General features: G+C 41.4%; 1 pseudogene; it reads left to right on the forward strand.

Annotated features, from left to right (window-relative positions):
* Nucleotides 1-557: 557 nt before the first annotated feature.
* Nucleotides 558-1533, forward strand: LOC121568127 (annotated as a pseudogene).
* The last annotated feature ends 15074 nt before the right edge of the window (nucleotides 1534-16607 follow it).

Below are 16607 nucleotides of genomic sequence, written 5' to 3' on the forward strand. Positions count from 1 at the left end.
AAATTGGTCCATTCAACATAAACTTCAACTTAACTTAAGTTAGGGTGGTTAGCCAGTGGGACAACCACCCTAACTTTTTCAATATATATATATATTTTTAAATATTTTATCTAATGATTTTTTAAAAATTATTATAATAATTTTTTTGTTGTTTTTTATGGGGGGTAGAAGGATTACTGTTATAGTATTCCAGGTATTCTTTAAGGAATATACTCAGTTGATATAAAATGTATGAAGTTGTATGAACTTATAATATAATACAACAATTGTGCTACCTAGTTTTTACCTAGTTTTGTTAACTCAACTTGATTTCCTGAGTTGACATACTGTAATTTAAAGATGAAAGGCAACCTGGTAACGTAAGCTAAGTAAAATCAAATTGAGTTGACAAAACTAGGTAAAATAAAATGTGTTACAACTTCATACAACATCACGTTTTAAGTCATCAGTGTAACTCATTTTCAAAATGAAACACAATGTTTTCAGTTGTATTGCCACGAAGGACTCAATAATTAATTAATCCATCATTTCCACAGGTTGTCTAAGAGCCCATCATCATGTCAGCAGTGAATCACAGCTTTGTGACAGAGTTTGTAATTGTTGGGTTCCCTGGACTTCAGCCAGAGTTCTACGGCCTTGCCTCAACTGTATTATTCTTGGTATATTTTGGCACTTTAACAGGAAATGTTGTTATTCTTGTATTGTTGGCAACAGACCGGGATCTCCACAAACCCATGTATTTGATTATTTTAAATCTAGTTGTTTCTGATGTTCTCTTTAGCACCACCACATTACCAAAGATTATTGCCAGGTATTGGTTTTGAAGCAGGAGCCATTTCATTCACAGGTTGTTTGTTCAGATGTATTTAGTGCACTATTTTGGTACTGTAAATTCATACATTCTATTTATAATGGCTTTAGACCGATATGTTTCAATCTGTTTTCCGCTCAAATATCCAATGATTATCCAAAACGCCACTATTCATATTCTCAGTGCCACTGCGTGGGATTGTTGCAAAAGCCTGCCCATTGATGATGGTAATCAGAGCCTATCCTCTTCCTTACTGTGATTCAAACAAAATCATGCAGTGCTACTGTGATCATATCGCTATAACAACGCTTGCATGCACTGACAGGGCCCTTTATAGTTTTCCTGCTTTTATCTTTGCCATGCTGGCATTACTGGGACCCCTTGCTTTTATTATATTCTCATATTGCTCTATTATTGTGGCAGTTCTTAAGATTACGAGCACCCAAGGCCGCCTCAAAACCCTTTCTACCTGCAGTGGTCAGCTGATCATCATTGCCCTGTATTATCTCCCCAGGTGTTTTATTTATCTGTCTAGCAATATCGGCATTAGACTCAGCACTGATTTACGTATTGTTATTATCATGTTGTATAGCCTGCTCCCTCCTATGATCAATCCACTGATATACTGTTTCAAGACAAAAGATATAAAACAAAGCTTAATGAAAAGATTCAAGAAGTCAACTGCTCCAAAACAAGAGAATGTCTTTGCTGTAAGCCAATGATTAAATTATTTTTAATCAGAAATGGAGTTTTGTTATTATGTTTAGAAATACTTGTCCCGACAACAATATTAACTGAGTATCATATCCTGACTTCAAATCCTAAATTGACATATAAGGCCCTAACTCTGTGTAAGAGCAGCGAACACCTTGTTAGATTGACACAGATGTAGCATGTTGTGATGGGTGAGTTGAAGGAGTCAGGCGCAGGAGGGTAAATCACAGAATAACAGGATTTATTCCGGAAAACAGAGTTACGCAGTAAAGCGTCAAAACAGTCCAGTGTGCAAAACAGGCGCACTGGAACCAACAAGGCACACAGGGAAAATAACCCAGCGATACAAAATATACAGTGGCTTGCGAAAGTATTCACCCCCCTTGGCATTTTTCCTATTTTGTTGCCTTACAACCTGGAAATAAAATGGATTTTTGGGGGGTTTGTTTCATTTGATTTACACAACATGCCTACCACTTTGAAGATGCAAAATAATTTTTTGGGTGAAACAAACAAGAAATAAGACAAGAAATACAGAAAACTTGAGCGTGCATAACTATTCATCCCCCCATAGTCAATACTTTGTAGAGCCATCTTTTGCAGCATTTACAGCTGCAAGTCTCTTTGGGTATGTCTCTATAAGCTTGGCACATCTAGCCACTGGGATTTTTGCCCATTCTTCAAGGCAAAACTGCTCCAGCTCCTTCAAGTTGGATGGGTTCCGCTGGTGTACAGCAATCTTTAAGTCATACCACAGATTCCCAATTGGATTGAGGTCTAGGCTTTGACTAGGCCATTCCAAGACACTTAAATGTTTCCCCTTAAACCACTCGAGTGTTGCTTTAGCAGTATGCTGAGGGTCATTGTCCTGCTGGAAGGTGAACCTCCGTCCCAGTCTCAAATCTCTGGAAGACTGAAACAGATTTCCCTCAAGAATTTCCCTGTATTTAGCGCCATCCATCATTCGTTCTATTCTGACCAGTTTCCCAGTCCCTGCCGATGAAAAACATCCCCCACAACATGATGCTGCCACCACCATGCTTCACTGTGGGGATGGTGTTCTCGGGGTGATGAGAGGTGTTGGGTTTGTGCCAGACATAGCGTTTTCCTTGATGGCCAAAAAGCTTAATTTTAGTCTTATCTGAACAGAGTACCTTCTTCCATATGTTTGGGGAGTCTCCCACATGGCTTTTTGGCGAACACCAAACGTGTTTGCTTATTTTTTTCTTTAAGCAATGGCTTTTTTCTGGCCACTCTTCCATAAAGCCCAGCTCTGTGGAGTTACAGCTTAAAGTGGTCCTATGGACAGATACTCCAATCTCCACTGTGGAGCTTTGCAGCTCCTTCAGTGTTATCTTTGGTCTCTTTGTTGCCTCTCTGATTAATGCCCTCCTTGCCTGGTCTGTGAGTTTTGGTGGGCGGCCCTCTCTTGGCAGGTTTGTTGTGGTGCCATATTTTTCAATTTTTTAATAATGCATTTAATGGCGCTCTGTGGGATGTTCAAAGTTTCAGATATTTTTTTATAACCCAACCCTGATCCTTACTTCTCCACAACTTTGTCCCTGACCTGTTTGGAGAGCTCCTTGGTCTTCATGGTGCCGTTTGCTTGGTGGTGCTTCTTGCTTAGTGGTGTTGTAGACTCTGGGGCATTTCAGAACAGGTGTATATATATTGAGATCATGTGACAGATCATTTGACACTTAGATTGCACACAGGTGGACTTTATTTAACTAATTATGTGACTTCTGAAGGTAATTGGTTGCACCAGATCTTATTTAGGGTTTCATATCAAAGGGGGTGAATACATCTGCAAGCACCACTTTTTCGTTATTTATTTTTAGAAGTTTTTGAAAAAAAGTTATTTTTTTCATTTCACTTCACCAATTTGGACTATTTTGTGTACGTCCATTACATGAAATCCAAATAAAAATCCATTTAAATTACAGGTTGTAATGCAACAAAATAGGAAAAACGCCAAGGGGGATGAATACTTTTGCAAGGCACTGTACAAGGTAAGAAATAGGTGTCATTCAATGTGAATTCTGAACATGCACTTCTTATGTGATTAAGAGTCCTGCATTACTGAATAGCTGTTAGAAATCAATATTACAACATTTAAACACAAAAAAGCTAAACATACGCTCAATTCTCATTCTCTTACGTTTTTTTCATTTTCAAATCAGAAAAAGTGGTCATGAATTAAATACAGTCAAAACAATGAGAAAACAGTGTACACCAAACAGACAATAATACTATGATAGATGATATTGAATCGTGTTTATCTCTTCATACAGAATCATAATTTGTAATATGTACATAAAGTATCATCATCCTGTTTTATATACTACTCATTGAATGTTTTCATATTTACATTTACATTTTAGTCATTTAGCAGACGCTCTTATCCAGAGCGACTTACAGGAGCAATTAGGGTTAAGTGCCTTGCTTAAGGGCACATCGACAGATTTTTCACCTAGTCGGCTCGGGGATTAGAACCAGCGACCTTTCGGTTACTGGCACAACGCTCTTACCCACTAAGCTACCTGCCGACCCCATATCAACAATCCTGACGCCATCTGGATACTGCATGTACTGTATAGGCACACAGTGAGATGATACAGTAGTATATCTGGACCTCTAAGACATCTACATCATTCCTTTGGATGAGCTCATCCGGAAATCCAATGGCTATCCTCCTCTCTATGATGGCATGGGATATTTATACCTGGTTAGTTCACCTGAGAACTTCCTGTGTAGAGACCCAACAACCAACCCTATCCTTGATATTAAACTGAGATTAGAATACATCCACATAATAATAATTTTCCTGCCTTCCAAAACATGAAAATGGATGGATATTGTCCCTAATGAAGAAAGAAAATGCTAGGCTTTCAGTGGTTGCTAAACCAAACTATTCTGAATGATTGCAATATGATGGCACTGAGGGTATTACACATGTTATATTTGACCAGAGCCATGTATTTAGAGAGTTGGGCTCTCTCATAGGCACCAATGAGATAGCAGCTCGTTCTGGCCTGCTTAATCCCCCCCCCCCTCAATTCTATATGCATGTGTGGTAATGGATGTGAGTACGCAGACCCACAAGCCACTGTGGCATTTTTTGTGGCTCCCACCCCATCAAAGTTGCCCATCCCTGGAATTGAATGAGGTTTATGAGCATTTACATGACACTTCAAAATTCTATGGCAGCCATGTCAGCGCCTAATTAACATTACATATAAGCAGGAAATATTTAAACAATGCTATGTAAATGAATGTCTAGAATTAAAACAATATTCAGAATTCTAAAAGTTGGCCCAATTAAGTGATAATGCCCGAGAAGCTGGTATTTGGAGGATATATTGTCAACATATCCTCCAAACACCGGCTTTGAGGCCATTATCACTTAAATACCCCACCCCCTCGGGCCTTATTGCTTACTTATAAACCGGGTGGTTTGAGCCCTGAATGCTGATTGGCTGAAAGCCGTGGTATATCAGACCGTGTACTATGGGTATCACAAAAAAATACCTTTTACTGGTCTAATTATGTTAGTAACCCGTTTATAATAAGGCACCTCGGGGGGTTGAGGTATATGGCCATTATACCACGGCTAAGGGCTGTATCCAGGCACTCCGCGTTGGGTCGTGCATAAGAACAGCCCTTAGCCGTAGTATATTGGCCATATACCACACCTCCTCTGGACTTATTGCTTAATTGTATTGCTCTGCATGTGACTAAATGGAGTGACCAGATGCAGTCATTCTGGGGGCAGGCAGTCAATCCAGTCAGTACTCTCATGTCACTCATTGTCACATTTCATGACTTTTGCGTGGACACTAGGTTGATCATGTAAAAACAAATAAAATATACCTTTATATCATTTAGCAGACACTTTTATCCAAAGCGACTTATTCATGCGTGCATATATGTTAGGTATGGGTGGTCCCGGGAATTGATCCCACTTTCCTAGCGTTACGAGCGCCATAACCTACCAACTGCGCTACGAAGGACCACATTATGGATAACCAGTGCTCTACCTACAGCTCTGAGAGGTATATGTCTACCGTTCATAAGCGGTTAATGCTTTTGTGAACGTCAGGCATCTATGCCTACTGGTTGAAAAGTAGTCACTTCATTTTCTAGTTCCTCTGATGATTTATCCAAACAAAAACACATTTCAATCAAAAATACTGAATATAAAACATAAGTAGCTATTGCGTATTAGGGTACATGTGACTGAAGTGTTGTGTCATGTTCTTGTAAGACTTAGAGAAGTTTGTTAGTAGTGTATATGATTCTCAGAGGCAACCCCTGTCTTTCAACAACATACAACAAATTAAGTCTTTAAGGATTACTGTGTAATTAGTGTCTCGCTCATACACTATGTTCCCTTGTGTGTGATTAGTGAGGAGTGTGCGTGTGTGTGTACTGTGTGTGTGTGTGTGTGTGTGTGTGTGTGTGTGTGTGTGTGTGTGTGTGTGTGTACTGTGTGTGTGTGTGTGTGTTTCTGTTTTGCTGTTATGTGTTCACTATGCATGTGCAAACAATGGTCTTTGGCCTTCTCTCAACAAATTATATTCATACTTTATACACATATCATAATAACGAAGCTACATTTTGTCTGTTTTTGTTTAGCTGTAATGTATTTCTTCTAATGGTGTGTCTTCATTGCAATCACACTTTCAACCACTTTTGCCAGGCCCAAGGATTCTCAAATAATAGGATTTATATTTTATGTTATAAATAACTGTGTAGGCCTTTCTAATTGACCTGGCCCGGCTATCCTGGATGGATATTGACCTCATTCCGTCAGTAGAGGATGCCTGGTTGTTCTTTAAAAGTGCTTTCCTCTCCATCTTAAATAAGCAAGCCCCATTCAAAAAATTCAGACCTAAGAACAGATATAGCCCCTGGTTCACCCCAGACTTGACTGCCCTTGACCAGCACAAAAACATCCTGTGGCGTACTGCATTAGCATCGAACAACCCCCGCGATATGCAACTTTTCAGGGAAGTCAGGAACCCATATACACAATCAGTTAGGAAAGCAAAGGCTAGCTTATTCAAACAGAAATTTGCATCCTGTAGCACTAACTCCAAAAAGTTTTGGGACACTGTAAAGTCCATGGAGAATAAGAGCACCTCCTCCCAGCTGCCCACTGCACTGAGGCTAGGAAACACTGTCACCACCGATAAATCTACGTTAATCGAAAATTTCAACAAGCATTTTGCTACGGCTGGCCATGCTTTCCACCTGGCTACCCCTACCCCGGCCACCAGCTCTGCACCCTTCGCTGCAACTTGCCCATGCAAATTCTCGGGCTGACTCCATTCTCTGTGTATATCAATGATGTCTCTCTTGCTGCTGGTGACTCTCAGATCCACCTCTACGCAGACGACACCATTTTGTATACATCTGGCCCTTCATTGGACACTGTGTTAACAAACCTCCAAACGAGCTTCAATGCCATACAACACTCCTTCCGTAGACTCCAACTGCTCTTAAATGCTAGTAAAACTAAATGCATGCTCTTCAATCGAACGCTGCTTGCACCCGCTCGCCCGACTAAAATCACTACCCTCGGCGGGTCTGACTTAGAATATGTGGACAACTACAATTACCTAGGTGTCTGGTTAGACCGTAAACTCTCCTTCCAGACTCACATTAAGCATGTCCAATCCAAAGTTAAATCTAGAATCTGCTTCCTATTTCGCAAAAACAAAGCCTCCTTCACTCATGCTGCCAAACATGCCCTCGTAAAACTGACTGTCCTACCGATCCTTGACTTCGGCGATGTCATTTACAAAATAGCCTTCGCTTTGTCACCAAGCCCCATATACTACCCACCATTGTGACCTGTACGCTCTCGTTGGCTGGCCCTCAATACATATTCGTCGCCAAACCCACTGGCTCCAGGTCATCTATAAATCACTGTTAGGCAAATCCCTGTCTTATCTTAGCTCAATGGTCACCATAGCAACACCCACCCGTAGTATGCGCTCTAGCAGGTATATCTCACTGGTCATTCCCAAAGCCAACACCTCCTTTGGCCGCTATTCCTTCCAGTTCTCTGCTGCCAATGACTGGAACGAACTGCAAAAATCTCTGAAGCTGGAGACTCTTATCTCCCGCATCAGTTGTCAGAGCAGCTTACCGATCACTGCACCTGTACACTGCCCATCTGTAATTAGCCCACCCAACTACCTCATCCCCAGTATCTCTATTTGCACATCATATTCTGCACATCTATCACTCAAGTGTTAATACTAAATTGTAATTATTTTGCACTATGGCCTATTTATTGCCTTACCTCCATAACTTACCATATTTGCACACACTGTATATTGATTTTCTATTGTGTTTTTGACTGTATGTTTTGTTTATCCCATGTGTAACTCTGTGTTGTTGTTGTTTTTATCACACTGTTTTGCTTTATCTTGGCCAGGTCGCAGTTGTAAATGAGAACTTGTTCTCAACTGGCTTACCTGGTTAAATAAAGGTGAAATAAACATGTATTTTTATTTTTATACAGAACATTATACTGTATACTATGAAGTGAAAATAATAATTGCATTCTCTTTTTAATAGAATGTCCTCCTTTCCTTATTTGACCAGCGTCTGACGTTTCATGTTGAAAGATAAGGTAAGCAAATCATGGTGTTGGCCTTTTTCTAGTGTAGCCCATTATGGTTATGAATGGGCTATGAAAGCTGATTGTGAAAGCTCATAGACACTTTCTTGTCTTGGTCTGTTTACACCTCAGAACAGTCGCTGGGGATATTAGCTACTCTATCAAATTATTAATGCTGGAACCCCTGTGGGTTAATGCTGGAACCCCTGCTGCTGCCTGTTCTTCCCAGGGGATTTATAAACGCTTTACTAATATCATTAGACAAGCTGTGCCTTGGGATTACATCGTACACTTCCCCATTGACCCTTAGCGATCCCCTGGCACTGCGCTGTCTGTGACAGGTTGGCTACACTAATGAATAACTTAAACTTGTCCAAACCTACTCACAGAGAATGAAAGGTTGGAGAGAGAGGGGAGCTCAAGGGAATGCAATATTAAAATGGTAGGAGCCAAAGACATAATCAAATAACATACAGTCATGACCGAAATTATTGTCACCCTTGACAAAGATTAGCAAAAATATACTGAGCTATATTGTATGCTCAATTTCTTTCGAAAATTATAGTATTTTATACTAATACAATTGCTCAGAGAAAGATATTTTGTTTAACAAGTAATACAAATACATCTCAAATAGATATGGGTGTCAAAATTATTGGCACCCCTGTTTCTATACTTTGTGTACTTAGCCTTTTTCTATAATGTTTTATGAGATTGAAGAACACATTGGGAGGGGACCTTTCCTCTTTACAGAATCTTTCCAGATCATTGATCTCCTTCGATCTACGCTTATGGACTGCCCTCTTCAATTCAAACCACAGGTTTTTAATGGGATTCAAGTTCAGAGATGTTGACTTTGTGGTCAATTAACCATTTATTTGTGGATTTTGATGTGTGCTTGGGGTCATTGTCTTGCTGGAAGATCCACTTGCGGCCGAGTTTCAGCCTCCTGGCAGAGGCAACCAGGTTTTTGGCTCAAATGTCCTGGTACTTGGTAGAGATCATGATGCCGTTGACCTTAACATTGGCCCCAGGACCAGTAGAAGCAAAACAGTCCCATAACATCAAAGATCCACCACCATGTTTACAGTAGGTACAAGGTTATTTTCTACATATGCATCCTTCTTTCGAGCTCTACATATGCATCCTTCTAAGAGCTCTGTTTTCGTCTAATCTGACCATAGCACCTGGTTCCAATCCAAATAGCAAAGCTGGAACTCCAGGCATTTACATGTGTTGGTTGTTATCAATAAAGGCTTTTTTTTATGGCAACCCTTCAAAATAGCCTATTGGTATGGAGGTTGCGTCTAATTGAAGATATGGAGACTTGGTGAACCGAAGATGCGACCAAGTTCTGTAATTCTCCAACTGTGGCACTTGGACTTCTCTTTGCCTCCCGAAACATCTTCCTCACGTGCGTGGGGACAAGATACACTTGGGTCCTTTTCCAGGAAGTTTTCCACTGTCCCAGTAGTCTTACATTTCTTAATTGTTGATTTATGAAAGTCAACAACCATAATTCTCTTTTCATTTGTGAGTTCGTTGCCTTTCCCCATGGCCTATGCTACCCTCCAGTCCCTCGACTTCTTGGCGCTGACGGAAACATGGATTATCACTGAAAACACTGCTACTCCTACTGCTCTCTCCTCGTCTGACCATGTGTTCTCGCATACCCCGAGAGCATCTGGTCAGCGGGGTGGTGGCACAGGAATCCTCATCTCTCCCAAGTGGACATTCTCTATTTTTCCCCTGACCCATCTGTCTATCTCCTCATTTGAATTCCATGCTGTCACAGTCACTAGCCCATATAAGCTTAATATCCTTGTCATTTATCGCCCTCCAGGTTCCCTTGGAGAGTTCATCAATGAGCTTGACGCCTTGATAAGTTCCTTTCCTGAGGATGGCTCACCCTTCACAGTTCTGGGGGACTTCAACCTCCCTACGTCTACCTTTGACTCATTTCTCTCTGCCTCCTTCTTTCCACTCCTGTCCTCTTTTGACCTCACCCTCTCACCGTCCCCCCCTACTCACAAGGCAGGCAATACGCTTGACCTCATCTTTACTAGATGCTGTTCTTCTACTAATCTCACTGCAACTCCCCTCCATGTCTCCGATCACTACTTTGTATCCTTTTCTCTCTCGCTCTCCTCCAACACTACTCACTCTGCCCCTACTCAGATGGTAATGCGCCGTCGCAACCTTCGCTCTCTCTCTCCCGCTACTCTCTCCTCTTCCATCCTATCATCTCTTCCCTCTTCTCAATCCTTCTCCCTCCAATCTCCTGATTCTGCCTCTTCAACCCTCCTCTCTGCCCTTTCTGCATCCTTTGACTCTCTATGTCCCCTATCCTCCCGGCTGGCTCGGTCCTCCCCTCCAGCTCCATGGCTTGATGACTCATTGTGAGCTCACAGAACAGGGCTCCGGGCAGCCGAGCGGAAATGGAGGAAAACTAGACTCCCTGTGGACCTGGCATCTTTTCACTCCCTCCTCTCTACATTTTCTTCATCTGTTTCTGCTGCTAAGGCCACTTTCTACCACTCTAAATTCCAAGCATCTGCCTCTAGCCCTAGGAAGCTCTTTGCCACTTTCTCCTTCCTGCTGAATCCTCCTCCCCCCCTCCTCCCTCTCTGTGACTGAATTTGTCAACCATTTTGAAAAGAAAGTAGACGACATCCGATCCTCGTTTGTTAAGTCAAATGACACTGCTGGTCCTGCTCACACTGCCCTACCCTATGCTTTGACTTCTTTCTCCCCTCTCTCTCCAGATGAAATCTTGCGACTTGTGACGGCCGGCCGCCCAACAACCTGCCCGCTTGACCCTATCCCCTCCTCTCTTCTCCAGACCATCTCCAGTGACCTTCTCCCTTACCTCACCTCGCTGATCAACTCATCCTTGACTGCTGGCTATGTCCCTTCCGTCTTCAAGAGAGCGAGAGTTGCACCCCCTTCTCAAAAATCCAACACTCAATCCCTCTGATGTCAACAACTACAGACCAGTATCCCTTCTTTCTCTCCAAAACTATTGAGCGTGCCGTCTTTAGCCAACTCTCTTGCTATCTCTCTCAGAATGACCTTCTTGATCCAAACCAGTCAGGTTTCAAGACTGGTCATTCAACTGAGACTGCTCTTCTCTGTGTCACGGAGGCTCTCCGCACTGCTAAAAGCTAACTCTCTCTCCTCTGCTCTTGTCCTTCTAGACCTGTCTGCTGCCTTTGATACTGTGAACCATCAGATCCTCCTCTCCACCCTCTCCGAGCTGGGCATCTCCTGCGCGGCTCACTCTTGGATTGCGTCCTACCTGACCGGTCGCTCCTACCAAGTGGCGTGGTGAGAAGCTGTCTCCGCACCACGTGCTCTCACCACTGGTGTCCCCCAGGGCTCAGTTCTAGGCCCTCTCCTATTCTCGCTATACACCAAGTCACTTGGCTCTGTCATATCCTCACATGGCCTCTCCTATCATTGCTACGCAGACGACACACAACTAATCTTCTCCTTTCCCCCTTCCCTGATAACCAGGTGGCGAATCGCATCTCTGCATGTCTGGCAGACATATCAGTGTGGATGACGGATCACCACCTCAAGCTGAACCTTGGCAAGACGGAGCTGCTCTTCCTCCCGGGGAAGGACTGCCCATTCCATGATCTCGCCATCACGGTTGACAACTCCGTTGTGTCTTCCTCCCAGAGTGCGAAGAGCCTTGGCGTGACCCTGGACAACACCCTGTCGTTCTCCGCTAACATCAAGGTGGTGACCCGATCCTGTAGGATCATGCTCTACAACATTCGGAGAGTACGACCCTGCCTTACACAGGAAGCGGCACAGGTCCTAATCCAGGCACTTAACATCTCCCGTCTGGATTACTGCAACTCGCTGTTGGCTGGGCTCCCTGCCTGTGCCATTAAACCCCTACGACTCATCCAGAATGCCGCAGCCCGTCTGGTGTTCAACCTTCCCAAGTTCTCTCACGTCACCCCGCTCCTCCGCACACTACACTGGCTTCCAGTTGAAGCTCGCATCTGCTACAAGACCATGGTGCTTGCCTACGGAGCTGTGAGGGGAACGGCACCTCCATACCTTCAGGCTCTGATCAGTCCCTACACCCAAACGAGGGCATTGTGTTCATCCACCTCTGGCCTGCTGGCTCCCCTACCTCTGCTGAAGCACAGTTCCCGCTCAGCCCAGTCAAAACTGTTCGCTGCTCTGGCACCCCAATGGTGGAACAAGCTCCCTCACGACTCAGGACAGCGGAGTCACTCACCACCTTCCGAAGACATTTGAAACCCCACCTCTTTAAGGAACACCTGGGATAGGATAAAGTAATACTTTAACCCCCCCCCCGTACCCCACCCCACCCCCAAAACATTTTAATACATTTAAAAAACTATTTTAAAAAAATTATATAAATACATTTTAAAAAAGAAAAGAAAAAAGTAAATAAATAAAAATATAATTGTAAAGTGGTTATCCCACTGGCTATAAGGTGAATGCACCAATTTGTAAGTCGCTCTGGATAAGAGCGTCTGCTAAATGACGTAAATATATTGTAAATGTGATGGATGACAGATGGATTTTACATTTGTTACCTCATTTTTATACCCGAGTGAAACAGGAAGCCATGAAAGGCCAAAATACAGTTACTTAAACTGAGATTAACAATAGAAACGGTATTCTTGATTATATTTTAAAGAATTGTTAGGGGTGCCAATAATTTTGACACCCATCTTTTAGAGATTTTTTAAATTACTTTTTAAAGAAAATATTTTTCTCTGAGCCACTGTTTTGGTATAAAATAATGTACTTTAAAAAATAAAAATGTGCATACAATATAGCTCAGTATTTGTATTATTTATTTTATAGAGTAACTTTTGCTTATCTCTATCAAGGGTGCCAATAATTTTGGTCGCGACTGTATCAAGTGGAGGAGGAAGGAATGTCCCCACAGGACTACATTTTACATTTTAGTTATTTAGCAGACCCTCTTATCCAGAGCGTCTTACAGTTAGTGAGTGCATACATTTTCATACTTTTTCATACTGGCCTGGACTAGGTCCTATCTTGAGATCTGTACATGGAATTCACCATTGTCATCAATGCAAGACTTTACAGCATGAGAGAGATTGGGTTATCAAATTAGGGATTTGGCCCTCAGTGATTACAGTTCACCCATGAAAGGACGCAGGGTCCAATTCAACCAATTACAGATCAAGGAAAACTGCAGGGCGGGTCACTCAAAATATGTCTGTCTTTATGTGTCTTATAGGCCTTTGAGCCAATCAGCATGTATGCATGTTCTAGTGGGCAGTTTTTACACCTGTTTTTGGATACCAATCAGCATGTATGCATGTTCTAGTGGGCAGTTTTTACACCTGTTTTTGGATACCAATCAGCATGTATGCATGTTCTAGTGGGCAGTTTTTACACCTGTTTTTGGATACCAATCAGCATGTATGCATGTTCTAGTGGGCAGTTTTTGCACCTGTTTTTGGATACCAATCAGCATGTACTGTAGTTGTCTAATGAGAATCATGACGTGGGCTTCCTCAAGTAGCTGAGAGAAGCTGATTCACTTTAAGAAAGTAATAATTTCAGAGACATCCAATGCCAGTCTGGTCAGAGTGTCAGGCTGCTTATTTGCCGGTTTGTGGACTGGCTTGGTGAACAATCTGCCATTCTGTGGATCAAATAAACTCCCGTACAGCCTTTGTGAAAATGCCGCCTTAGTAAGAGCAGCATGCGTGAATCCTACATATTATTTCACCGTAGCTTCTACTGTGGCGACTGCTATATTATGGGTTAATTTTGTCCTGATTTTCTTCTCATACATGAAGATAGTTTATATACCTCAGCCCACATACCCACATCCAATTAACATTTACATTTTAGTCATTTAGAAGACGCTATTATCCAGTGCGACATACAGGAGCAATTAGGGTTAAGTGCCTTGTTCAAGGGGCACATCAACAGATTTTTCACCTAGTCGGCTCGGGGATTAGAACCAGCGACCTTTCGGTTACTGGCACAACGCTCATAACCACTAAACTACCTGCTACCCCAGCCCTGTCACCCCCATGCCCTAACCCTAAAACCCATTTGCCAATACCCAATTGATACAATCAAGTATTAATACCGATTCACCCATATCCTAGCCCAAAATACCCTATTTGTTACTCATAGACCCCAGTTCCTTTGCCAATACACTTCAATAGGGTGTTGGCATATGGGTTTTAGGGTTAGGGCATGGGGGTGACAGGGCTGTGGTGTGTGGTTAATTGGGTTTAGGTGTGTGGGTATGTGGGCTGAGGTATATAGATATTGGGGCTAAGCAATGTGGGTTTAATTTTATTATAGGCAGAGCACTGTATGTTCCCATCAGTCACAATTGTGACCGTGAATAAAACATACTTTTAACTTTTCAATATTAAAAAAAAGCTATATGGATTACATGTTAGGGTTACTAATGGCATACGATTTCCATAGTGGCATGTCTGGGATATTTCTTTGGAACAAATGGGTTAAAAAAGCTAAAAAAAAAAAAAAAGATTATTTATTTATTAAGATAGCTAACCATATCTGTGTATGTAACTACCTTGCTCTTTTCATTGATAAGTATGATGAAATAACAATGTGTCTTTGAATAATTTGTGTTTGTGTAGATATTTTGCATCATTACATCATGATTTAAATAAATACATGACAAAGAACAAGAGAAAAAACTCAAACACTTTGAGGATAACTTCCTTAGGGAGTAAGGTCAGGTGTATAATTATATCACACGGGTATCAACATTTATTATAAATTGTACACTGCCGTGTCCATGTCAGACATCAGACTTTGGTAAGCCCTGATTTACTACTATGCAGATCTGGAGTTACATGGCATGTCTTGATAGCTCACTTTATGCATCTTCTTAATGTGTTTTTCTGAATATATTTTTAATATGAATGAGATGGAATATGTTCTCTAATCTTCAGATGATAACATTGGATAACTTCAGTCCATGATACAAGACTCCATTGAAAGGCTTATTGTGAGGTGCAGCTTTTGTATTGACATTCCACACATTGGGCAAAAATAGATTGCTGAATAACAGTCATTGATTATTTTTGTATTATTCTTTGAATGTCTTCATATCTTGACAGTAATATGTAGTGGGACATACACTGAGTATACCAAACATTAGCAACACCTTCCTAATATTGAGTTTCACCCCCTTTTGCCCTCAGAACAGCCTCAATTCTCTATAAGGTGTAGAAAGCGTTCCACAGGGATGCTGGCCCTTGTTGACTCCAATGCTTCCCACAATTGTGTCGAGTTGGATGTCCTTTGGGTATTGGACCATTCTTGATACACACAGGAAACTGTTGAGCGTGAAAATCCTAGCACCGTTGCAGTTTTTGACACAAACCGGTGCGCCTGGCACCTACTACCATACCCCGCTCAAAGGCACTTAAAACTTTTGTCTTGCCCATTCACCCTCTGAATGGCACGCATACACAATCCAGTCTCAATTGTCTCAAGGCTTAAACATCCTTCTTTAACCTGTCTCCTCCCCTTCATCTACACTGATTGAGTGGATTTAACAAGTGACATTAATAAGGGATCATAGCTTTCACCTGGATTCACCTGGTCAGTCTACGTCATGGAAAGGGCATGTTTTGTATACTCTGTGTATAATGTGATCAATAATTTTATATCACTTGTAATATCAATAAGATAATGTGATGTTAAAACATACTGGTACGCTAGAAGAGATATGTACATTAACCTATAATGATACATATTGCATTGACGTCCTACTACTTTTCCCTGTAAAAAGTTTAGTGTCAACAAGAAAAAGATTTTACATTTACATTTAAGTCATTTAGCAGACTCTCTTATCCAGAGCGACTTACAAATTGGTCCATTCAACATAAACTTCAACTTAACTTAAGTTAGGGTGGTTAGCCAGTGGGACAACCACCCTAACTTTTTCAATATATATATATTTTTTAAAATATTTTATCTAATGATTTTTTAAAATTATTATAATAATTTTTTTTTTGTTTTTTATGGGGGGTAGAAGGATTACTGTTATAGTATTCCAGGTATTCTTTAAGGAATATACTCAGTTGATATAAAATGTATGAAGTTGTATGAACTTATAATATAATACAACCATTGTGCTACCTAGTTTTTACCTAGTTTTGTTAACTCAACTTGATTTCCTGAGTTGACATACTGTAATTTAAAGATGAAAGGCAGCCTGGTAACGTAAGCTAAGTAAAATCAAATTGAGTTGACAAAACTAGGTAAAATAAAATGTGTTACAACTTCATACAACATCACGTTTTAAGTCATCAGTGTAACTCATTTTCAAAATGAAACACAATGTTTTCAGTTGTATTGCCACGAAGGACTCAATAATTCATTAATCCATAATTTCCACAGGTTGTCTAAGAGCCCATCATC

The sequence above is a fragment of the Coregonus clupeaformis genome, unplaced genomic scaffold (genome assembly GCF_020615455.1).
Source record: "Coregonus clupeaformis isolate EN_2021a unplaced genomic scaffold, ASM2061545v1 scaf0052, whole genome shotgun sequence".
NCBI lineage: Eukaryota > Metazoa > Chordata > Actinopteri > Salmoniformes > Salmonidae > Coregonus > Coregonus clupeaformis.